Here is a 10,831-nt window from a genome sequence, read left to right on the forward strand (position 1 = left end):
TGCACAGTAATGGCAAAAATAAGTTTCATTCGCAACCGTCTACGCCGTGACTGAAGGGGAAAAGCCGCGATTCGTAGTAGTTCGTAATTTCTCCGGTGTCCTCGGTGAGCTAAGCAAGGCATCTTGTTTATGTCTATTAGCGGCGAGAATTTGGAGTGGCGCCCTCTCGCGAGTGACGTCACGGCCAGGACGCCGCTCGCTCCGGCTAGCTCGGCTGTCGCGCGCGCTCGTTTTCTTGGTGCGGGCTTGGGGTATTGGCGGCTTGAGCCGTACATACAGAAGGTTATTTCGGATTATTTCTGTTGCCATGCGTGGGCCGCAGTTTTTTCTTTGAAACCGCGTGAGTTATGAAAATTTGCGACTTGGATATCGCAAGCTATGTAGCGCTGAAGCGGTCTACTGGTCTTGCAGTGCATATATGCACCCTGTCTGTTCATAATTATTTTGCTTAAAAAGAACGTCTGCAAGTTCAACACGCGAAGTTATTTATGATGCTCATCTAAACACTTAACATTCCCTTATTACTTAAGTATGAGAGACAGCATTTTGCATGGAAGAAATACCTTGATATTTGGTGCCAACATTATAAATCCGGCGTGTTAGAAGGACACTGCCCAGTGAAGCTTTCATCATGATTATTATTATTATTATTCATTATGAAGTAGCTCTTTACAGCTCCAATTACAACGCCTATAGCATACTCGATGCACTACAGCGCTATAGGCTGCGTTGAAATGGAAAATGCAAACATCCTGCCTCGACATGTCTCAATCCTGCGTTGTTTAATTACAGTACAGACTGAAAACTATTTGCTTCGTCAGTGCATAAAAGAAAACCTCACGTACCCGCCTCTTAAAGAAGACACCACAAAGTCACATGAACACTTGACCTCCACTGGGGAACAATGATATCTTGAATATGTGCAACACTATATACTAATAAATGGGCCTTGGGCTTCTTGCTGGCTGCAGCGAATCGGTCCAAAAGGCATATTTCACTCAAATATTTGACCACAGGAGCCTGTGTCAGTTCTTCAAACAGATTCACCATGTCTGTTTCTCAAGCAAGAAGCACCAGTAATTAAATTGCTCAAGTGAGTTGAACCTGTAGCACGGAAAGTGAAAAAATATTGGGACATTCCTTTCTGTGTGCTGCAAGCAGCTGTAAACCTCAATCAGCTTTGCTTCAAGTTACCGCCACTTAAATTTAACTGGCGATGAACGGCCTAATTTTGAGAACCAGTTAAAAACGCAAGTGGTGCTGGCCGAATCTGAACTGCAGTGGCAATTAAGTCCTCGTGTTACTGGCGAAGGTTTCTGTGAAGAAATAGAAACTATTCGTCGTGAGCAAAGATGTTTTAGCGGGTTAAAATCAAGATAAATGTTGTAGAAGTCATATATAGTCAGCGTTTATTTGTGGCACGCATATTGCACCATATGGTGGGTATGGGATTTTAACTAGATTCTTACGTGCTGTGCTTTTGTGTCTATGCTTTTATTATTCACGTGAGCTACCACTGGAAAGTGTAGATCCGCGCATGAAAAGCCCGCAATGGGCTGGTCTGAGCTCCCTCCGGTGGCACGTTGCCTTCGAGAAATATATTGTCGTCTAGGAAAAGCTTCTTGATTAAATTTTCGCGAACGAAGACATCGTAATATATATATTTGAGAGGCCCGTCATAAGTATACAAGCATTGGGAACGAGAGCGAACAAACGGAAACGCTGCAGAAGGTGTGCGGACACCGCTCGAAATGCAGCAGACGACAGGCGCGAGTCCGTGCCCTGACGTCACGCGAGTGGCGCTCGCAACGCCCCTCTAGGTCGTTCTCGGGGCAATAGTCGGATACAACTCAAGTCTGCAGGGAATAGCAGGGAAGCCCCGCCCACGCCCTCATAACCGCCAGCCACTGTCCCAGGTCCGCGAGGCTGCAAATAATTCGTACTTCAAGCTTTCCCTGTTACCTAAATAAGGTGGTAACCACAAAAATAAAATTACAAGCGCGTAATTTTCTACGTTTTCACTTGTCTATTATAGTGGAACAGTGAAAGCATAATTATTTTTGAACTGAAATAAAACGCATGCTTCGTTGCAACTGTATACTGTCAAGTTTCACTTCATTAGGCAGTGAAGTTTCATGAGTAAAACGGGGTCAGCAGTGAAATGAATTCTGTACCGCGGACTTTTGAAGAGTGAAATGTTCAGGCTCCATACACTTTGCCCATGTCTGTTGCACATCTCATCGCTTCCGCCGATGAAAAGGCTCTTCAAGATCTACAGCAGACGCTCCGGAGGTAAGTACGACACCATTTTGAAATGGTCGCATGACGACGATTTTGTTTGCTTCTGTGATTGGCTGGCGGAGTAACGACCCCGCACGGGGTAGAGCCTCTCCTCAGTTTCCTTCCTCCATGCTATGGTCCATGCCCCGCACGGTCCCTGTGCCTTGGTTGCCAACTGCTATATTTTGAATTGTATATGAAAATTGGGGGCATGTTATGAATTAGGTGTAGGCAATGTTCCAAATGGGTGGGTTAAATGTGCATTTTGCAAGTCAGTTTACGTTACTTAATTTACGAGCGATGTAAGGCGGTGTAAGGCTGCGCTGGCATAACTACAGCTGAGGTCAAAGATTGCGAACGTAAGGGAAGCAGGCGGGGGGGGAGGCGACCAGCTTTCCGAAGCTCATATATATATATATATATATATATATATATATATATATATATATATATATATATATATATATATATATATATATATATTGTGACGCTCTTAAGTGCATAGTGGGTTCACGCCTCAACAAACAGTATGCGGGGCACCGAAGAGTGGTGAACGAAGAAGACGACGGGTGGCTGGCTAGCTGAATCTCGACAGAATCACTAAAATACCTTGGAGTGATTTACAACGGATATCTTAACTGGCGGCCGCATATTGAATATATTGCGACAAAAGGAGCTCGTTCAATGGGCATTTTGCGCAAGTTGAGCAACCGAAGAACAGGTATGCGGAGAAAATCCCTCTTGATGGTGTATAAGATGTATGTTCGTCCGGTGTTAGAATTTGGATGCGTTTTATTCTCAGGTGTCCCAGCATACAAGCTTCGGCCGCTAGTTTTGTTGGAACGAGAGGCGCTACGTATGTGCTTAGGCCTCCCAAAATTCGTTTCGAATGCCGTATTATACCTGGAGGCAAGAATCCCACCCATAATATGCCGATTTCGCCTTCTGACGGTTCAGACTTTCCTAAGGCTATATGAATCCCCATTAAACCGCCTTCAAATTATTTTCCTCTCTAATCCAGAATTATTTTTTCCTATTCATTGGCCCAGGTTTCATAGACCACAGATTATATTTGTGCAAACATTACTTGAACCACTAAATGTGCACATTCGCGAGGTGCTTCATGATAATACGCATTCAAATTACCCAGAGATCAGGTTTGATGACATTTTCCCAAACCACGCGAAACTCCTCCCTTACGGCATTTTAAACGCCATGTTGCAAGACCACCTGAGCAGCCTAGAAACAAACGTTATCATTGCAACAGATGCCTCACAGTGCGAGGAAAAAGCTGGCATTGGAATATTTTGTCCTGCGCTCGACTGGTCTTTTTCTTTAAGGTTGCCTGATTTTGTGCCTATTTTTCTGGCCGAGTTGTTAGCAGTAATCCTAGCTTTACGTAAATTAGACCCAATTATTACAACGGCTGCCATTCTGACTGACTCCCTTTCGGTATGCTCTTGCCTTACCGCTACTAATGAGTCACCCATGCTAAAACTATTCCGCTTACTAGTTCCTGCCCATGTGCGATGTGTTCATTTGATTTGGGTGCCAGGGCATAAAGGTTTGTTTTTTAATGAAACTGCTGATTCACTGGCAAATGCATCACTATCCGGCCCTGTTCTTCCTATTCTACCAGTGACAGCACAGATCACGGCGACAAGATTTCGGATGCGATCAATAAGATTAGCCTTATCAAACCCACATTTGACTGCTTCTCCAGAGTATAAGCACCTGGCATTTCCCTGGCATAGCGAATCCTGTGACACAAAGATGCTGGAGGTCTGCCTCACCAAATTACGCTGCCGCATACCCTCGCTGAATTTCTACTTACACAGGTCGGGTTTGGTTCCCTCCCCCCTCTGTTCTTTTTGTAATGAGGAAGAGACGATACACCACTTTCTTCTATCTTGTCGCCGCTTTACTGCGCTTAGAAAAAGATGGTTGGAAATACCTTTTCGAAGAATTGGCCTGGACTTGACAGAACCTGCAATTCTTTCGTTCGGAGCGTCCACTTTGGGATTCAGCCACACGGATGCATGCTACGCTGTCCGCACATTCCTTATGGAATCTAAACGAATGCCCTGCTAAATTCCTTTATTTTTGTTTTTACTTTTAAGTTAATTATTATCAATTCAATATTACCTTCCTGATGTTATTTAACAGGCAATTCTGCGCTATTCAATGCTATTTCAATAACTATTAGGAAATTTATGCTCCATAATAATTTCGAATAATCCACCCATCTCTTGGCGAATCCCCCACCGTGGGTAGGAGCCACACGCATCACAGGCCACAACAACAACAACAACAGGCGCTCAGCTGATCAAGGCCAGCGCATCTAACGCTACCCGGTGTTGCGTACTCCAGGGTAGCGTAGCGTACTGCTGCCGAGAAGTAGCGACGTCTGCCTATCGAAGCTCGAACGACATTACTTATTGGGTAGCGTGGCGTTGTCGGCGGGCTGCAGGCATCCGGTAGATCATGACGACCAAGCAGGGGCGAGACGATTTGCTAGTGCGAAACTTGCACTGTTTATTCAAAGGTAGTTGAAAGAAAATAAGAAAAGTATGAAGTATCCCAAAAGTACATTTCGGAGCCCCTTAAATAGGCTCTTTACAAGTGTAGGCGGGATCTTGCTTCCGTCGATGACACGTAAGGCACCGAGAGAGGGCCCCTCCTCCTGCAATACCGAGCACGGAAGGAGAAGTCGATCCTCTTTTCGACGAATCCGGGGAGAAGGTCGGGTGAGTGACCTCTCCGGCGCCGTGGGGTCTGGCCAAGAGAGGGTAAGGGGATGACGTAACGTACCCACGGTGCCACGACCATGAGAGGGGAAGGGGATGACGTAGCACCCACGGTGCCACGACCATGTAGAGGGTAAGGGGATGACGTATCGCCCTTGGCCTCCGGCCATCCCTAACACCGGCTTCAAAGTAACGCCTTTTGTGGGCGTAACAGAGTGGTGGAGGTGCGAGGTACGACAAAATGTACCACGGAGTCGCAACACCTAGAACTTCGCCGGAGCCGTCGTCTTGCCGGTCTCTTGCCAACGACTTTCCCTATGGCTCAGGACGGAGGTGGACAAATGACAGGTCTAGTTTCACCTGCTCAAAGGTCAGCTCCAGTTGGACCTTTGCAGCAAAAAAGTGAATTGGTCCAAGTGGTCACACCATTTGATATCAACTGGACCAAAATGGAATCAATTGGAAGCCAATTGGAGTGCTGCACTTGAACTGGAAAAACCAATTGGACTTCACAGTTCCAGTTGGTTATTCCAATTGGTTCACCATTTCCATTTGGTATCCCAATTGGAATGTTTGTTAGTTCAATTGGTTGAACACATTCCAATTGGAGACCCATTGGAACAGTGATTTCCAATTGGTGCCCCAATTGGAATGCTTGTATGCATTCGGTATGCAATTGGTCGTACATCTCCAATTGGAGCAGACCCATTGGAACATTGCTCTTCCAATTAAAATTCTGGTTGTAATATTTCTTGTTAACATGACAGCCTGATTAAAAGTGTATCTAGCTCCGGTTAGAATTCTAGACCCATTAACCGTTTAATTAGTTCTCACTTGACTTCACAAGTTTCCAATTTAAACCCATATAAGGTATTTCAAGAGCTGCATGTCTTATGTTTGGATTCCTTAGGATTTTTGCTCGATTTTTAAATATACTGTAGGGTCCATGCTATCTCAAATTTGGACAGTTGGGAATTTCCAGCTGACAATCAGTTTATATATAGTACAGTGTAAAATGTAGCTAGCTCTAGAACTTTGTGTAACCTACAGTTGTGCTCCCAGAAGCTTTAACTTCTGTATCCTGCAAACGCCTAGATGAAAATAGGCCGAAGGCTACAAGCAAACTTTGTAACTTTTGTAATTTTGTCATTTTTTCTTGGATATTTTGTGTAGACATATCAGTGTTCACTCACAGAAACACGAACTTACCGATTTTAAATAAAAAAAACTGACTTCGCCCACTTTTCCCGCGAACGAGCGTGGTTCCATGTAGTGCACTACATGGAACCACGCTCGTTCGCGGGAAAAGTGGGCGAAGACGTCGACGAGTGGCTGACTCACTACGCAAGGGTGAGGTGCTACAACCGTTGGGATTCTGTCACTCAGCTTGAATATGTCGTACTCTTTCTGAGTGAGACAGCGCTGATGTGGTATGAAAACCACGAAGACTCCCGAACAACGTGGGAGCGCTTCGTCGAGGAAATTGAGAAGTGTTTTGGCGACTCCTACGCCAAACAGAAACGCGCCGAGAGAAACGAAGACTCCCGAACAACGTGGGAGCGCTTCGTCGAGGAAATTAAGAAGTGTTTTGGCGACTCTTACGCCAAACAGAAACGCGCCGAGAGAACACTAGCTCAAAGAGCTCAAGCTCCTGGAGAAACATGCACTATATAAATAGAGGAAATCCTCAAGCTGTGCAAAATCGTAAATTCGCAGATGTCTGAGGAAGGCCGAGTCGGACATCTCCTCAAAGGAATTGCAGAAGATGTATACAATTTCCTCATAAGCCGGGAACACGTTGATTCCGTCTCAGATGTCGCGCGTCATTGCCGTACGTTTGAGACGTTGAAAACACGTCGCATTGTGCCAAAATTTGGACGCCTGGCGAATGTGACAACCGTTGCCAGCGTCGATGAGAGCCCGTCCGCCGATATTTCGTCTACTATACGGCAGGTTGTTGTATTCATATAGGAGGCTGTGGCCAAGTACTGCACCAGGGTGGCCAATCCTGCTCTGGTGAGAGAGTGCGTTACCGGTTCTGGTCACCGGGATCAGGCCGCACTCCAGGCCTGTTTGTGCAATTTTCTCAACACACGGTTTTTTTTTTGTATTTTCCGGTGGAGAATTGCGCGGCACCGGGATTTGAACCACGGTCCTCTTGCACGGGAGGCGGATACTCTACCGCCCCCGCAGGAGTTAAAAAATTAAATTATGGGGTTTTACGTGACAAAACCACTTTCTGATTATGAGGCACGCCGTAGTGGAGGACTCCGGAAATTTTGACCACCTGGGGTTCTTTAACGTGCACCTAATTCTAAGTACACGGGTGTTTTCGCATTTCGCCCCCATCGGAATGCGGCCGCTGTGGCCGGGATTCGATCCCGCGACCTCGTGCTCAGCAGTCTAACACCATAGCCACTGAGCAACCACGGCGGGGCCCGCAGGAGTTGTGCGCCTCATTTCACCTACAGTGGTGCCCTATTTGATCAGTCAAGGTGGACCAATCTGAGCTCGGTTATACAGCACGGATGGCACTCGGCTGGAGAACCTGGTATTTATGACCTACACAAGTGTGGCCATATATAATTGACCATATATATTTTTTTTTGATGGAGGGTTCCCGTACAGTGATAAAATAAAAAAAAAGACATTAAAAAGAAAAAAAATTTGGGAAAAAAAAGGAACATAAGAGGTGATTTGAACTCGTGACCCTTGGATGTTGCCCGGAAAGATAGCTCAGTCGGTTGGAAAGATAGCTCAGTTGGTTGGTTCGTCAGGCTGCCATTGGAATCTGAACCTGGCAACGTTTAACGTTAGAACGTTATCTAGTGAGGCGAGTCTAGCAGTGTTATTGGAGGAATTAGAGGGTAGTAAATGGGATATAATAGGGCTCAGTGAGGTTAGGAGGACAAAAGAAGCATATGCAGTGCTAAAAAGCGGGCACGTACTGTGCTACCGGGGCTTAGCGGAGAGACGAGAACTAGGAGTCGGATTCCTGATTAATAAGGAAATAGCTGGTAACATACAGGAATTCTATAGCATTAACGAGAGGGTGGCAGGTCTTGTTGTGAAACTTAATAAGAGGTACAAATTGAAGGTGGTACAAGTCTATGCCCCTACATGCAGTCATGATGACCAGGAAGTCGAAAGCTTTTATGAAGACGTGGAATCGGCGATGGGTAAAGTCAAAACAAAATACACTATACTGATGGGCGACTTCAATGCCAGGGTAGGCAAGAAGCAGGCTGGAGACAAGTCAGTGGGGGAATATGGCATAGGCTCTAGGAATAGCAGAGGAGAGTTATTAGTAGAGTTTCCAGAACAAAATAATATGCGGATAATGAATACCTTTTTCCGCAAGCGGGTTAGCCGAAAGTGGACGTGGAGGAGCCAGAATGGTGAGACTAGAAATGAAATCGACTTCATACCCTGCGCGAACCCTGGTATCATACAAGATGTAGACCTGCTCGGCAAGGTACGCTGCAGTGACTATAGGATGGTAAGAACTCGAATTAGCCTAGACTTGAGGAGGGAACGGAAGAAACTGGTACACAAGAAGCCAATCAATGTGTTAGCGGTAAGAGGGAAACTAGAGGAATTCGGGATCAAGCTACAGAACAGGTATTCGGCTTTAACTGCGCGAGACAAGTCAGTGGGGGAATATGGCATAGGCTCTAGGAATAGCAGAGGAGAGTTATTAGTAGAGTTTGCAGAACAAAATAATATGCGGATAATGAATACCTTTTTCCGCAAGCGGGTTAGCCGAAAGTGGACGTGGAGGAGCCCGAATGGTGAGACTAGAAATGAAATCGACTTCATACCCTGCGCGAACCCTGGTATCATACAAGATGTAGACCTGCTCGGCAAGGTACGCTGCAGTGACTATAGGATGGTAAGAACTCGAATTAGCTTAGACTTGAGGAGGGAACGGAAGAAACTGGTACACAAGAAGCCAATCAATGTGTTAGCGGTAAGAGGGAAACTAGAGGAATTCGGGATCAAGCTACAGAACAGGTATTCGGCTTTAACTCAGGAAGAGGACCTTAGTGTTGAAGCAATGAAGGACAATCTCATGGGCATCATTAAGGAGTGCGCAATAGAAGTCGGTGGTAACGCCGTTAGACAGGAAACCAGTAAGCTATCGCAGGAGACGAAAGATCTGATCAAGAAACGCCAATGTATGAAAGCCTCTAACCCTACAGCTAGAATAGAACTGGCAGAACTTTCAAAGCTAATCAACAAGCGTAAGACTGCGGACATCAGGAACTATAATATGGATAGAATTGAACAGGCTCTCAGGAACGGAGGAAGCCTAAAAACAGTGAAGAAGAAACTAGGAATAGGCAAGAATCAGATGTGTGCGTTAAGAGACAAAGCCGGCAATATCGTTACTAATATGGATGAGATAGTTCAAGTGGCTGAGGATTTCTATAGAGATTTATACAGTACCAGTGGCACCCACGACGATAGTGGAAGAGAGAATAGCCTAGAGGAATTCGAAATCCCACAGGTAACGCCAGAAGAAGTAAATAAAGCCTTAGGAGCTATGCAAAGGGGGAAGGCAGCTGGGGAGGATCAGGTAACAGCGGATTTGTTGAAGGATGGTGGTCAGATTGTTCTAGAGAAACTGGCCACCCTGTATACGCAATGCCTCATAACCTCGAGCGTACCGGAATCTTGGAATAACGCTAACATGATCCTAATCCTTAAGAAAGGGGACGCCAAAGACTTGAAAAATTATAGACCGATCATCTTACTGTCCGTTGCCTACAAAGTATTTACTAAGGTAATCGCAAATAGAATCAGGAACACCTTAGACTTCTGTCAACCAAAGGACCAGGCAGGATTCCGTAAAGGCTACTCAACAATAGGCCATATTCACACTATCAATCAAGTGATTGAGAAATGTGCAGAATATAACCAACCCTTATATATAGCTTTCATTGATTACGAGAAAGCGTTTGATTCAGTCGAAACCTCAGCAGTCATAGAGGCATTAGGGAATCAGGGTGTAGATGAGCCATATGTAAAAATACTCCACAGCTCCACAGCCACCGTAGTCCTCCACAATGAAAGCAACAAAATCCCAATAAAGAAAGGCGTCAGACAGGGAGATACGTTCTCTCCAATGCTATTCACAGCATGTTTACAGGAGGTATTCAGAGACCTGGAGTGGGAAGAATTGGGGATAAAAGTTGATGGAGAATACCTTAGCAACTTGCGATTCGCTGATGATATTGCCTTGCTTAGTAACTCAGGAGACCAATTGCAATGCATGCTCACTGACCTGGAGAGGCAAAGCAGAAGGGTGGGTCTGAAAATTAATCTGCAGAAAACTAAAGTAATGTTTAACAGTCTCGGAAGAGAACAGCAGTTTACGATAGGTAGCGAGGCACTGGAAGTGGTAAGGGAATACATCTACTTAGGGAAGGTAGTGACCACGGATCCGGATCATGAGAGTGAAATAACCAGAAGAATAAGAATGGGCTGGGGTGCGTTTGGCAGGCATTCTCAAATCATGAACAGCAGGTTGCCACTATCCCTCAAAAGGAAAGTGTATAACAGCTGTGTGTTACCAGTACTCACATATGGGGCAGAAACCTGGAGGCTTACGAAAAGGGTTCTGCTGAAATTGAGGAGGACGCAACGAGCTATGGAAAGAAGAATGATGGGTGTAACGTTAAGCGATAAGAAAAGAGCAGATTGGGTGAGACAACAAACGTGGGTAAATGACATCTTAGTTGAAATCAAGAAAAAGAAATGGGCATGGGCCGGACATGTAATGAGGAGGGAAGATAACCGAT

The sequence above is a fragment of the Dermacentor variabilis genome, chromosome 1, assembly GCF_050947875.1.
Source record: "Dermacentor variabilis isolate Ectoservices chromosome 1, ASM5094787v1, whole genome shotgun sequence".
NCBI lineage: Eukaryota > Metazoa > Arthropoda > Arachnida > Ixodida > Ixodidae > Dermacentor > Dermacentor variabilis.